Here is a 15,436-nt window from a genome sequence, read left to right as displayed (position 1 = left end):
ATACACACACACGTATATATACGATAGTCTGGGAAGAGTAACTAACATTCTTGGAACAATGACTAATAGTTAGCACTATGTTTTGGTATGTGTGGTTAACATGTATTATTCTATTTAACTGTTTTGAGAGTCCAAGCAGTTAATAGTCACTATGGTAAGGGTTAGTCAGTTTGCCAGATGAGCTTTTATATCTTCAGCAATCAGTTATTTCTATGAGAAAAATGCAGGTAACTGAGGCTCATCTCTGACTGGAAAGATGCTAATACCTAATTTCAAATGGCCTGGAAAGTAGGAGCATTCTCCTATCCTGTAATTTGCACAAAGGGTAAATAGTGGCATCATGGCAGGATTTGCTTTTGACATCTTTCTGGAACCCCAAAATAGGAAATAGCATACATGAAAACTTTGAGAACCTGGAACGAAGACACAGGCAGGGGGATTCACTAGGTGATCCCAAGGTGTTTTGCTAGGTGTCTACATTCCTTGTTTGATCACAGGAGGTTCACTCAGTGTAGTCAGCGGAGCAGGGAGAACTATTCAGATGACCAGCTCCTAGAGGTTTGATAGTAGTTGCACTTGCATCCACAACCCTTCTGTTGAAATTGAAGCATGAGGATGCTAGATCCAGAGACAGATCAAGCAGTGGTGATACATGAATTCAAAACTTGATTCTTTTCTTTTTCTGGATTCAATGCATTCCTAAGACCAAGATCTATGCTGAGTAAATTCCACATGAAGGAAGACAGATGTGAAATTTAGGCTCTAACTATCAGAGAATGATGCAGACATGTCTGCTCTAACAGCCATTGCTATGCAGACAAAGTAGAAGAGATGCCAAACTCCAAGTCCTGAGAAAAGCTTGTTCTGGTGGCTGTGGTTGGAGCACATGGCCTGGGACAACACTGAATTCCTTCCAAAGTGGAGGAGAGAGTGGTGATGGTGAGGGAGGTGTTACTCAGCTTTTGCATCATGTACTTCCATTTATAGTACTTGTCTGAAAAGTGTAAAATCTGTTTCAAAGCTGTCTTTAGTCTGAGGTTATCTGTGGGTGAGGGAATCTGTACACTTACAAATAGAGGCAGCAATGAAATCTGGCCTGAAGGCAGCCTGAAAGGTCTTGCTCTTGGGCTCTTGAAGAAAGGTAAAGGTACAGTAAATAGAAAAGCATTTAATTTCAAACTTTCTTTTATTATTATTTGGTTAAGAAATTATTTTCACACACACAAAAAAAAAAATAATGAAAAGAAATTAAGAGATGGTTATGTGAAGAACTTTAAGATCTAGAGAGTTCTGTAAAGCTTAGGTATTTCTACCTAGGTAGATGGCAGTTGTGTGCTGGATTTTCAGCATCACTGTTCTGTGTTATTTAGCGTCCCACATTCTGTCTGAGTCATATTTTAGTTCTTAGGTGTTATGATTTGGGATTCTGACATTAGCCAGTGATTCTAGTATACTTCTGAGTCTGGTATCTTTTAAGTGGTGCCTTGAACCAGGACAAGTGGCAACAGGCACAAACTAGAGCATGGGACGTTCCATCTGAGCATCACGAAGCATATCTCTGCTCTGTGAGTGACTGAGCACTGTCACAGGTTGCCCAGTGAGGCTGTGGTGTCTCCCTCTTTGAAGATCTGTGCATAGTCCTGGGCAGCCTGCTAGGGGTGTCCTTGCTCAAGCAGGGTATTGGGAACAGATGGCCTTGGGTAGTCCCTGCCAACCTTAACCATTCTGTAATTCTGCATTTATATCACTAAGCACCTGATTATGTTTGTCTATATTCATGTCTGATTCCAATTTTGTAAATCACACAATGTCAAGCTTTAAAGCACATCCTTAATTTTCAGTGAATGGAAAGTCCTCTCACTCATAGTGTGAGGACTGTTCAGTTGTGCTTGAAACTTTGTATTAGGAGGCAGGATCGAGCTCCAATTTTGGTTTTAGTAAATTAATATACACACACACAGACACACAGACACACACACACACACACATATATATATATATATATATATATATATGTATATAAATGTTGTTAATGGAGTCAACCAAAAAGTCTATATCCGGTTGTGATTATACATGGATCTAACTTTGCATAATCCCACAGCTAGGGCAGAAACAGGGAGGAATAAAGGTGACATTAGTCATTTTAGCTATCAGCTTGTGGTACAGTTAAGAAAGTGTGTTTTTTTGTTTGTTTGTTTGTTGTTTTTTGTTTTGTTTTGTTTTGTTTTTTAACTTAGCTTTGCAACCAGAAATGTGAGGGTAACATGGCCAAGTGGAGATAGGAAAATGCTTTGCAGTCTGCTGAGAGGACACACCTGGCACCACAGCTGTGCCTCCTGCTCTCTGTAAGCTGGATCTGCTTGGCTAAGGTGATTTCCTGGCAGTGCTGGCACAGCCTGGTGATGCTCTGAGTGCTGGGGAAGATCTGTACTCCCAGTAGAAACAAACTGATATCTTCATCTCTCTGTCTCCCTCTATTAACAGGAAGGAATCCAATGAGCTAGATCAAGTTTTCAGGTACCTAAAATTTCACTGAGAAAACTATGAAAGTTGGGTAACTAGGAGAAAATGGCTTTCTATTGTTTCCACACCTCTTGGGGAATGGAAATGTTAATCTAAGCTTTTGAGGTGGTAAGATTTTGGGGGAGAAGTAGAAATATATATGTAGACATAAATATTTCTATGACTTAGATACTATCTATGGACTTTTAACAACCTGCCAGTGTGCTTTGCACTCCCAAGGTCAAACACCCCTGCTGTGCCTTTCTGTGGCAGATGAAAGGGCCTCTTTTGTAGAGCATGAAGGACAATCTACGTTTTTTTTTTTTTTTTTCCCAAATCTATAGTTGAGTGAAATGTCTTAAATAGAAACTGGTCTTGATCTGAGTGAAAACCTATCCAGGGTATTGCAGGGTATTGCACAGATAGGCACCTTTATTGTTTCCAGAAGAGGTTGTCTCATGTAAATGGATATTCTGTTACTAAAGGTTTTTTTTTTTTCCTCTTTTTTTTTTTTTTTTTTTTAACAGCTTTTTCTTTTTTCTTTCTCTCTCTCTCTCTTTTTCTTTTTTTTTTTTTTTTTTTTAATTCTATAATCTCAAAATGGCCTTGTGTGCAATACTATACTATATAGCTCAGCTGTATTCACCCTCCTGTAACTAAGACCCTGGACTGCCTTCATCGTATCTGAAGCTTTTGTCTGCAATTTATAATTCAGCTGATTTACCCAGTCCAATGTATCCAGTTCCAAAACAGTACAGATGATAACAATGATAACAGTGAAATAGGTTTTTTGCTATTTTTTTCAAACAAACAAGCAAAAAACCCACAGATTATAGATCCTTTTTCAAGTAACAAGGAAAAAAATGCCACACAACTGAATTGACAGTCATTAAGAAACACAATATTTTCATTGTTGCATAATTTTAGTGTTTTTTTTTGTTCTGTGTTTCCTTCAAAACTTATTATATATTTATAATGAACCAATTTAAAAAATAAAATCAAATAAAACCAACACAAATACGTGCAGAACATGGAATGAGTGCAACACTGGACAGTGTTTCTCTGATAGATACAGGATTTGTTATCAAAACTATAAGAAATTTAACGGCTATAGTTTTGTAGGGTAGCTTTAATTCTTGGTAAAATAAAATTCACAGTTGGAGAATAAAATCACTGATTTTAATTCTGAGCAAGGTTGAAGGTCAAAGCTGTTGGATCAGTGTGTATCAGTGAGTATATCAGTGAGGTCATATTTAAACCATAGGCAGATACATATTTCTTGCTACAATATTGCTACTGATGGATGAACTGTCTACTTAAAAATTTAAGCTCTATCTGTCTAGACTTAAAAACTTCAGATTCTCCTGTATTGTTTTTAGTATTGTTATAATTAGGTCTGGATTTTGCCAAGTATTTGCCTCGCAGAGCAGAAGCTGGAAGAGGAGATTCAAGGGTTAACAACTTCTGAAAAACAGACATTTCTTAGTAAGAAAACAAACAAGCAAACAAACAAAATAAAACAACAACAACACACTCTGGGGGAATCTTAGCTAGGCTAGAAGAGTTTGAAGCCTTGATCCATAAAAGCAGGTAAAGCCTTGAGATGCCAAAGTAGAGTGCAGTTGCGTTTTCAGGCTTGTGTTGGTGTTCAGTGACCTTGGTCCATCCTGTCCACATCTCATCATTATGGGAATAACAATTGTTCTCACACCTCCAACTCATGCCTCCATAGTCCATGCAGGCTTCTAGCAAACTGCAACCCCTATGCTCAACTATGGTAGTGCTGCTTGTAGGAGTTGCAGGCATTTTTCAAACATTTCTGCTCACAAACACACTCCAGAACTAGCCTTGTCCTCTGTGTTTGATGGTTTTACTCACCACTGGTCAAAGGAAAACCTGACAGATGAAATTCATAAGTAAAACCACAAATAATACAAATTGAAAAATATTTCTAAAGTGTCTGGATATAGTTTTGCAAGGAGCAATACAATCTTTGGCAGTGCCAGGCTGTTGCCTTTTGGAAATATTGGGTGGCCTGAAATTAATTTGTTTAGCTTTTGCTTATGTAAAAGTGCTCAACTTCATGACATCTGTTAAGAACCCAGAAATTAGAGATGTCTAACTTGCATTTATATGAAATAGAAACAGATGCAGCTGTTGGGAAACAGACTATAAAATCATCTGAATATTTTTAAAGTGACTTCACAGATGTTTTGACTCGTGGTTCTTTTTTGGGATTCGTGATTAATATTTTTAAAGGTGATTCATCTTTCATCTTGAGTTCCCCTGTTGTTGACCTAGCCTTAAGAAAGTATGATAGAGCTTGAGAAGAAAGAACATTTTCTGGATGTCATATTTTTATAAATTTCAGTTAGTAAAACACAAGTCTGTATAGTTATAAACTATGGATATTAGAATAAAATGGTAAGTGTATGTTCTTTATTCTATTTTTTTTTTTTCCTTCCAATCAAAGCAAAAGCTGAAGGATTTATGTACTTTTATTGTCTTAGTGTGGATGATGATAATACTACACTGAGTAGTGAACTACTGACTGTTCTTCTGGCTTATCAGCTATAATGGGTAGAGGTAGAACATATGTGTACAGGCTCTTTCTCTACCTCTTTTGTGTTAATAATTATAGGTTATAATGATTAAAGGACACAAGCCTCATCTTGGTTTCTGGCTGTGACAATGCAAGAAGCATTTTTTCTTAAAATAGAAATGTTATTTATGGAAAAGCTTTGTGAGGTTTCTAGTACTACCATCTGGTTGCTCCACCAAACAATCATTGTAGTCAATTGTCTGAAAACCAAAGAACTGAAGTACTTGCTTTAAATTTAGCACTTGCTCTACTATATTGCTGGGGGGAACATTGTACATGCATAAAGCCAAGTATGTGCTTAAATACTCCCACTGAATAAAAACATTTAACAGCTAATATATTGATGCCTACAGTGGGAGTTCTATTATGCTCCTTTTCAGAACTACTTTATGCTTGAGCTATCACTATTAATTTTATCTTTTGTAATTTTGTGGTTGTGCATATTCATGCTTAAAAGAAGATAAAAAACACTATTTTGAGAACTGTTAATTTAAACTCTCAAAATAAAAGCTATTGTAATTGTCCTCATGCCAAATAAATAAATAAACATTCTCTATGAGAACTTTTGATGTTATTTCAACAAATGGCAAAATTATCAGTAAACTCCTGCTTGAAACACTATGATACCTCAAGACTTATGTGACACTTGGTGATACATCAAACCTTCCAAGGGAAATAAAATAACAATTTTAAGCATGATGAAATGTTGTGAGTCATATTCTTTGTAATAATTCCATGTCCTTATTGCAAAATTTGCAAAGAAAATACTCCAGCCATTAGTTCTGCCGCTTTCTAAAGCAAATCATTTGTCTCTGACATTTTTTAGGTAATAAATGCATTTCAGTATCTATGGAGCACGAAGGTCAGATGTAATCCACAAGTAAAGGCTGATAAATAATTTGTGAAATGAGTGTTCTGTAAGGAAAGCTGATGATGTATCCAACAGGTCTGTGAAGCTGGGCTCTTTCCAAAGCAGTCAGTCCTGCTTAAGACTTTCTAGATAAAGGCTGTGAAGTAACTGTTCTGGTTTAAAAAACAAACAAACAAACAAACAAACATATATATATATATATATGTTTTTTTTTAAACCAGAAGATATATATATATATATGTATATATGTTTTACATATATACATATATATATATATATATGTTTTTTGATATATATATATATATATTTTTTTTTAGAACAGAGGCTGTTTTTCTACTGTCTGAGAAACAGTGAAGGCTGTGAAGCTGAGCCATAGGTAGAGGTCTGTCCTGCTCTGCAAAAGCTCTCTGATGATGTCTGGATGTGTGTACTTGGTGCCTGTTCTTTCTATTGGTAAGTGGGGACATCAGTGAACGGAGCTGCCAGTCTCACTCCTCAACCTTTGCAGCCTTTATTGTATCTCAGACAATAGAAATCGTGGCAGTGTATGGTGCACCTGGGGCTTACAGCATATTGCATAGACACTGACAACTCATAATTCTTTTCCAGTTTTGCAAGAGTGGTCTTTTTTAAGGGTATGTCCCTGCTGTGTGAGTGGATCTCTAGTTTATTCATATTTGTAGGGGAGGGCAAATCTATTTCCATTAGAAAATTAGTTATGTTCAGTATTAAGACTTTGTACTTCCCACAAAAGAGGCGTGATTCTTAGTGAAAAAGAAAATTTTGATCTGTCAGGACTCTTTTTTTTTTTTTTTTTTTTTGGTTGTTATTGTTTAATTTATTTGTTAAAAACCCCAATGTAATGGCTTGGATTTTATACATATAGAAAGAAGGTAAATACCCCAGAAATCTAATTGTTTAGGACATACATGTATTCAGGTGATGTGTCAGAATAACCAAAATAATCTCTAGTCACAGCTCTCTTGGGCTATGGTGTGTAAGGGCTTGAAAGTCTGTTGTTTAATATCATCAGAGATCTTCTTGAATCAGTTTCTAATTAATCACAGTATCAGAGAGGTTTTCCATGTCATGCCTTAAAATGTGAGCCTGACTCCTACCTACATCCCAGAGAAGACAATTTTAGCTCTTGATAAATGTAAACTTTCAGATTCAGAAATAAGTTATTTATGGCATCAAGCCATAAATTGGATTCTCTTGGCCAAAAATCACTGCAACCCGACAGCAGGCGTGGTAGTTTTTATGACAGTTAATCAGCTGAAAAAATAAAAATAAAAAAAAAAACACGTTATATTAAACTTGGAAATCTGCAAATGCAAATGATTAGGTTTAGTTACCTAGGCTAAATTAATTCTCACACTGAATGGTATTTTCAGTATGCTAGTCCAATAAAAGTAAAACGTTGAGAAAAAACAAAAAAAAGGTAAGTTTGAAATTCTATTTTTTTCAGTAACTTGTTTTCTGAACCGTCAAAATCCAATTTATTCCCATTTTTCAATGAAGAAATGTTTTTGTTTATTTGTTTTGTTTGTTTTAAAAAAAGAAAGCTGAGCTTCTGAGCCCCTAGTTTCTGGCTTTTAAAATCAAAGAATATTGAGAGACACACCTCATAGTATAAAAACAAAAACAAACAAACAAATAAAAAAGAATTAGCAAAGTTGCCTCTTTGGGGGTGAAGGGGAAGGAACATTTTTCTTGTTGATGTTGTAGTACTTTCTGCACCTGCACATTTCACACTGCTTTTTAAACACCTGTGTTTGGTAGTGTAAGTGCTGCCTGTAACAGAAATGCCTCACCATTCACAAGAAACTGTGAGCTGTTCGGTGATTCATGAAGTTTATTAGAATATTTTTCCATCAAATAAATGCATGTATAATATTTCATAAGCACAGAGCAACACTTAAAATCAGTGCTAGAAAGATGAATGTGGGATAATGTAATACATATGTGACTTTCTGTTGGTGACTCTATTTCTAACTGTGAGACCTATGAAAATGGATTAAAGTTAGATTTTTCTTCCTCTAGTCTACACTGAAACTCAATACCCATCTTGCCTGCTACATTAGACTATAGGCATAGATGGGACAGAGGTTTTGTTTAAAGTGCAAGGAAGTTACAAATATGAGACATAAACAAGAATGTCATGACATTACATAAATAAATAATGAATATATGAGATCAGTGTCCTTCAAATCTAGACCACGTGAACATCTCGTGTGAGCTGTTCTGCTGATTTCAGTGGAAAGCTTGTGTGACCTGTTGAATTATCTAAACAGGAATTCTTGCATTACATGGGAATAACGCTAAAGTACATTTGCATCTTTCACTTTGAGGAATCAGTTTTCTACCATAAAATAAATAGTTGGATTTTAGGCCAGAACATTCCTCTTTCTTAAAAGTTCATGCACTGAGGTAATAATAATAATGAAAGCAACAGCAACAACAAAATCCTCACATTTCTTTTGTACAATTCTGAGGTCACTGCTCCAAGTTCAGGTACTTACTTGCACTTCATCACTCCTTTGGTAGCTGTTTATTTGCACTTCCTTTTAAATGACAGTTCTCAGTAAAATGTGGCACTAAGTGCCACATCTGTCTGGAAATGCAGTGTTTTAAATGGCAATTTGCTGATTATTTTGCTAATGGTGAAGTAACTGAGTGAAAAGGTTCATACCAAACATGGGAACTCTAGCTTCTCTCTTCCTTCTTGCAGAGGTCACCAAAGATCAGGAAAAGCTTTGCTTCCCATTATCTCTGATGCACATTGGAGAAGAAGAGGTGTTTTCTGCTGAAAACAAAAATTGGGAGGGGGTGGGGAGTGGTGGTGGTAAGGGAACACCCCTCACCCACAAAAAAAACACCCCCACACTAATATCTTGTTATTTAAGCCACAAAGGAGTACCTATGGAGTTATGAGTCAATAAATTCCCTTGGCATCTTTTCAGAACAGTTACAGCCAGTCTGCTGGGTGGTGGTCCTGACAGAAGCAAATTTACTCTTATGGGATTCAGTGATACCTCTGCCTCTCTTACTGTGCCAGGTTGTAACTCCTGTCTTTATTGTTTAAAACCTTACTTTTGTTAGACTACTTAGGGAAGTGTTGTGTAGGGCAACTTTCACTTTACCTTACAGTCCTGTCCTGAGAAGAATCTCTCCTGTTGGTAGGGGAAAAAAGGGACAAGAATATATGTACCAAAAAATTCATATAATTTATGCACTAGCTCAATGGTTTTGAACTTTTTTTTTTTCAATATCAAACTTTTTTTTTTTTTTTTTTTTTTTTTTAATCCAAGCTGTGAAAAATCATCATCTTACTTTTTCTCTTCAATTTTGGATAAGGTCTTTGTCTCCTTCCAGATTTAAACATATGCGGACAGGTTGATGACTTTGCTAGTATCTTTTCCAATCTATAACAGTATAGCCAATTGTTCTTGGCAGTGGCAAAGAACTGGTATATGTCTTAGAAATGATAGGTATGTGGTTTGTGAATGTCTGGGCCCTCATGGGCAACTGGCAACAACAAAAAGTTGCTATTTGCTACTCACGTCCATAACATCAGTAACAGCTATAGCTTCATAAGCAGAACCATTGTAAGGACAATTTTGACTGGAGCAGTTGTTTTAGAGTCTAACAGAAATGTTGAGGAGGGCTCTGTCATGCAAATTAGAAGAGGAGAGTATTCTCCTACCTGAGGATTACATCCTATCTGTAACTGAACTGCCATCTGTGTAGCACTGCAGAGGATGTCTGAGTCACCACCACTCTCCCAGTATAACCCAAATCACCGCAGGGCTGCAGTAGGTCAGAAGCTGTTAGTCTGGGGCTCACAACCACAAACATTTTGCTCTCTTACTTGTGGTTAATGGGAAACAGGAATTCAATAGTGAGACTAGTACAGGCAAAAAGCTTACACAGTAAAACTGAAAAAAACATTGTCCTAGATTAGAAGCAATTTTCCCTCAGCCATTAGCTGTGGCTCACCACAGGCTAAGGCCTTGGCTAGAGAAGCACCTCTACAGTGGGACTGCATGCATAAAGCTGTTCTGCCAGAATTGTAGCACCAGACAAATCCCTAAGATGAGACAATTCTCTATGTACTTTGTGAAGACGGAATGAATCCAAAAATGAGTCTGGCAGACAGATCCAGCATCCAGTGCTAATTGTAGAGCCCTTTGGATACATTAGATTTAACTCTGTACTTTGCAGTTTTGATTCCCTCTCTAACTACAATCAGCCTAAAGGAAGAAAACAGAGAAGCCTTGTCAGTGATGGGCCAACCCAACCATGTGAATAAATCTGACCATATCGCACAAGAGTAACCTATGTAATGCAGGTGATTGTCCCAAAAGATTATAGTACTCCCTCTGGCTTTAAAATGTATGGGTCGTATTCTTAGTTCATATTCACAGTTCTTCTGGGATAAAATGTATCTCCCCAAGAATCCGTTGGTATTTTCAAATGGTTAATTATTCCTTTTCTATGTTTTCACATTTTGGATAGGAGTGTAGCTCCTTTCCCATTTCATGCTCAGTGCTGAGACTAGAAGCTCCCTGCCCGCAGGGCTTGCCTACTTCCATCGAACTGACAGGAGGCACGGTGCATCCTACTTCAGCTTTGAAGTAGGATGCACCGTGCAATAGGAAACTACACTCACAGAAGAACTCTTTCCAACGCCACTGTTTAGGCCTGAGGCTGAACTTAGAATCTGTCTAAAAGACTTAACAAGAAGAGCTGGGAGATGATATTAAAAGGCTATGTCACAGGCTAACGCCGTTCACCTCCCCCAGGTACTGTGAAGGGAAGAGGTTAAGCAGGCACTCAGCTCAGTCACTTCAGATGTATGTGGTAGGAACAACCACTTGCAGTGTGACATCCATACCAATGTATTGTTGGCTTCAAGCAAACTAATGTGAGTTTACAAGAGCAGTGTATATAAGACTATATTAAATAGTTTATTTAATATAAATGAACAAGAGCATACACCTGACATACAAACTGGTACATTTTTTAGAAGACTGTGTCTGTTATTTTCATCTGTTAGCAAGCCTGAGTAGAAGCTATCTGCTCTCCACACTTTTAGCCAAAGCAGTTTGCCATAGAAAATACAGGAGCAGACAAATAGATGAGAAGTGTTCACACTCATTCTGTGATTCAGAGATGGGGGAACTATCCTGCTTGAAGGCAGGGGATGTATTAATAGCTTTTTGGCTTCTACATCAACGGCAAAGTAATTAGAGGCAGTGGGTGCAGTCTCATGAGTGGGTTTTTATTGTTGCAAATTACTGACGTGGGCTGCCACAAAGCAGGGTTTGGAAGCCAGTGTCTTGGCAAGTTAGTTGGATGTGAATACAAGTCACAAAATTGTGAACGACATCTCATTTGCTCTAATTACTTTGCTGTTGATGTAAAAGCCAAAAGGCTGTTAATAAGTTAAATCCACCCCCAACAGTTTTTGTTTTATTCCTCCAGCACAGTACCTGCACCAAGAGAGGCAGAATGAGTCATTGAAAGTGCAAACCATCTTTTGTAGCAAAACAGTGCCCTGGAGACTCCAAGGACTGGAGTTTATGCCAGAGAGTATAAGAGGAAAAAATTGCATGTGGGTAAGGAAAGAAAAAAAGGGTTTGACAGCTTATCTGGCAGTGATCCAGTTTAACAGGAAGATAGCCTCTGTTGGTACAAATCTTTATAGCTTCATAGCCTTATTGTAGTCTACGGTTAGCTGTATCAGGACTCTTATTCATAAATTTGATTTTGAAGTAAAAACTCTGCACTCATTTGGCTGCCTCATTTCAGACTACCAGGCTATAAACCCACTGAAACTTCCTATATTCTCCTGGAAATTAATGCATAAAGAAAAAAAAATCCCAGGTTTTAGCACTAGGCCATTGGTTTTCTGACTTAAAAAAAAAAAAAAAAAAAAAAAAAAAAGACAATTAGAAGGATAATTTGATTTCTTTATTGCATATTTGTTTTATTCAAACCCAGTGTGGGTTTTTGAAATGTAAATTCAACAAATCAGTCCTTAGATTCACTCACACAGTCTGGTTTACAGCCTTTTCTAATGCTAGCTACTTATTCTATAAACAGTATAAAGCTGGAAAAAAAAAAAAAAAAAGGAAGGCAAGGTGACTGATGTTTACCAATGACAAATGGACAAACTCTTGGTTTCTGTAGCCATGGATAAATGTCTTTAGGCAAAGATATTTAGATATCTATGTCTTTGGCAAAATTGGGGAATACAACAGAAACTTAACCAAAGTTTTCTGAAAGTTAGAAAAGCTGAGCATTTGGTTTGATTTAGTCATGAGTAAAGCTTAGTTTTGCATCTTATTTCTCTGCCTGATACCATGTAAATTTAAGAAATAAATAAATAAATAAATAAATTGCTCTGTTGCCTCTTCCAAAATTGAATACCTGTTGGAAAAAGTGTTTCTCGTTTTTTTTCTTTCTCTCTCTTTTTTTTTTTTTTTTTTAAATGCTTATTCTTCAAATTAATTATTAATTAAAAGCTAAATCAAAGAAAACCTTAAGAATCCTGAAGTTTATGTCATTAGTGTTTCACATGTAGCTACACTGTTCATATAGCTGAGGCAACCCTACAGATGCTTTTTTTGCCTGAAGGCCCAGGTCATATACACATACTTAGTCAAAAAGTGGACTGCAGGTTTTTGTACATAACTGCAGAAGAAGATAATATAAGGCAATAAGAATCTAATTCTCTTGGAAGATTCTTACCTTTCAAATAAACGTATTTGAAAAGAAGACAAGAATTTTGTTTAAGAAAATAAAGAAACAAAATCAAACACACACACCCCAAAAAGCCACCATCACTTCTTGTTTGATGATTCTCATCTCTAAATACACAAGGATGCTATTAGCTTTTAAGAATGTAAGCTCCAGTCCCACTGACCAGTTTCTTGGTGCTTGAAAAACCTCCCTTTGAATTAATAAAACTCTGGGAGTCATAAAGCAGAGATTCTTTGAAATAATAACGTGAAAAGGAAAGGTATCCGTGGCAGAGAGTAGGATCAGAATCCCTCAGCTTCAGCATAATGAGTGATGTCCAGGATGTTAGACTACTCTCCAGCATGGCCAGTTTCTGTCCACTGTCAAGCTGAATGCATATCCTCTATTAACATGAGCATTCAGTAAAGCACTACTCAGTGTATCTGACAGCCTATCTGGCTGGCAGTTCAGGAGTCCTGCGAGATGCTTTGCAGAGCCTTCTCGCCAGCAATCTGACAACACCTATGTCAGAATAATTCTACACAGCAAGGGGCACCGGTTGTGCATGAAGAGCTTGGAAATGTTGCTCCTTTCTTCTTGCTGCCAGCTGTTTTTATGACCTATTCCTTCATGCATGAAAATTAAAAAATGAAGATGTTACAGGTAATAACACTTCTGTTTTGTAAAATCAGTCCTAAAGGGGTATTCTGGAATGTCTCCACTTGTATCATATAATGTTTTAATTAAATATAATGTCCTCAGCAGCCTGCAGTCACAAGATGTCTACTTTAGTTTAAATTTCTGATTCACAGACAAGCAATGGAAAACAGAAAAACTAAATAGCAGCTTTATGAAGTAGAATGAGATTTTGTTGTTAGTACGAACTGTGGAGCCAGGGAGGGTTAAGGGTAATGTATTTTGTAGGATCTGGGTCTTTTTTTTTTTCCTTTAAATGACTTGTCATTAGAAGGCAGATGTGCAAACTTCTATGCAAAATTTCTGAATGCCTGCAAAATATTCTGAGTGTGGCTGAAGACTGATGACACTACAAACACAACACTTACTTTTCAAGGGAAACACAAGGAAATAGCATCTGAGAGAGCCTGAGCCTTGTGTAGGGGACTGAGGCATGGAGAATGTAGGGGTCTCTTTCTAACCTTGCATATATTACAAGAACAGAGTGGTCCTCACTAGTTTTATATGAAAAAGGAGAAGAGACACCTACTTTCTGGAAAATGTCCCAGTGACATATAGATGTTTTGACTCCTTTCTGATGCATCTATTTCTGCCTTTTCACTGTGCAGTCAGGGCTCTGGATCTCATTCAAATAGTTTGCTGCTTATGAAGAAGTCACAGTAGAACCCATTTTTTTTTTTTTTTCTTTTCTTGATTTTTCTGTCTTTTCTTAGCCTTTTCAATTTCCCATCTTTAAAACAACTCTGTTTTATAGAATCATAGAATGGCTTGGGTTGTTAGGGACCTCAAAGATCACCCAGTTCCAACACCCCTGCCATGGGCAGGGACACTTCCCACCACACCAGGTTGCTTAAAGCCCCTTGAACACTTCCAGAGATGGGGCATCCACTGCTTCTCTGGACAGCCTGTGCCAGTGCCTCATCACCCTCTGAGTAAAGAATTTCCTCTTAACTTCTAATCTAAATCTCCCCTATTTTAGTTGAAAACAATTCCCTCTTGGTCTATCATTTTCTGCCTGAGCAAAAAGTTGTTCATCTTTTTTATAAGCCCCCTTTAAGTACTGAAAATCTGCTAAGAGGTCTCGCTGGAGCCTTCTTTCTTCAGGCTGAACATCCACAGCTCTTTCAGCTTTTCTTCACAGGAGAGGTGCTCCAGCCCTTTGAGCATCTTCATGGCCCTCCTCTGGACCCACTCTAATAGATCCACATCCTTCCTGTCTTTGGGGACCCCAGACCTGGATGCAGTACTTGAAGTTGGGTCCCACAAGGGCAGAGCAGAGGGGGACAATCACCTCCCTCCATCTGCTGGTCACTCCTCTTTTGATACAACACTGAATGCAGTTGGCCTTCTGGGCTGCAAGCATGCACTGCTAGCTCATGTTGATCTTTTCATCCATCAGAACCCCCAAGTCTTTCTCTGCAGGACTGCTCTCAATGAGTTCTTCTCTCAGTCTGTACTCCTTTCTGAGATTGCCCTGACCCAGGTGCAGCACATTGCACATTTATGAAAAGGGAAAAAAAACTGTTGCACAACAGCAGATGGGAGAGAAAACAGTGAGAACTAACCCTGCAGACACCAAGATCACTGCAGGAGGGCAGGAGGTGCTCCAGGCACGCAGCAGAAGTTCCCCTGTGGCCTGTGGAGAGGCCCCTGGTGGAGCAGGCTGTCCTCCTGCAGCCCATGGGTCCCACATGGAGCAGATCTCCACGCTGCAGCCTGTGGAGGAGCCCCTGGTGGGGCAGGGGGATGTGGCATGGAGGGTGCTGTGGCCCACAGAGAGCCCCTGCAGGAGCAGGACCCAGGCCAGAGCTGCAGCCCAGGGAAAAGCCCAGGCAGGAGCAGGGAGTCTGGGGGAAGCTGCTGGCATGGGGAACCCGTGTTGGAGCAGTTTGCTCCTGGGGGATGGACTCCTTGGTACGAACCCATGTTAGGAGTAGTTCTTGAAGAGCTGCTGTATGTGGAAAGCTCCCACGGGATCAGTTTCGGAAGGATGGCATCCTCTGGGAGGGACCTGATGT

Source organism: Anas acuta, chromosome 1 (assembly GCF_963932015.1).
Source record: "Anas acuta chromosome 1, bAnaAcu1.1, whole genome shotgun sequence".
NCBI classification, from domain to species: domain Eukaryota; kingdom Metazoa; phylum Chordata; class Aves; order Anseriformes; family Anatidae; genus Anas; species Anas acuta.
The sequence above is the reverse complement of the archived record's forward strand: the minus strand, read 5'-3'. Positions refer to the sequence as shown.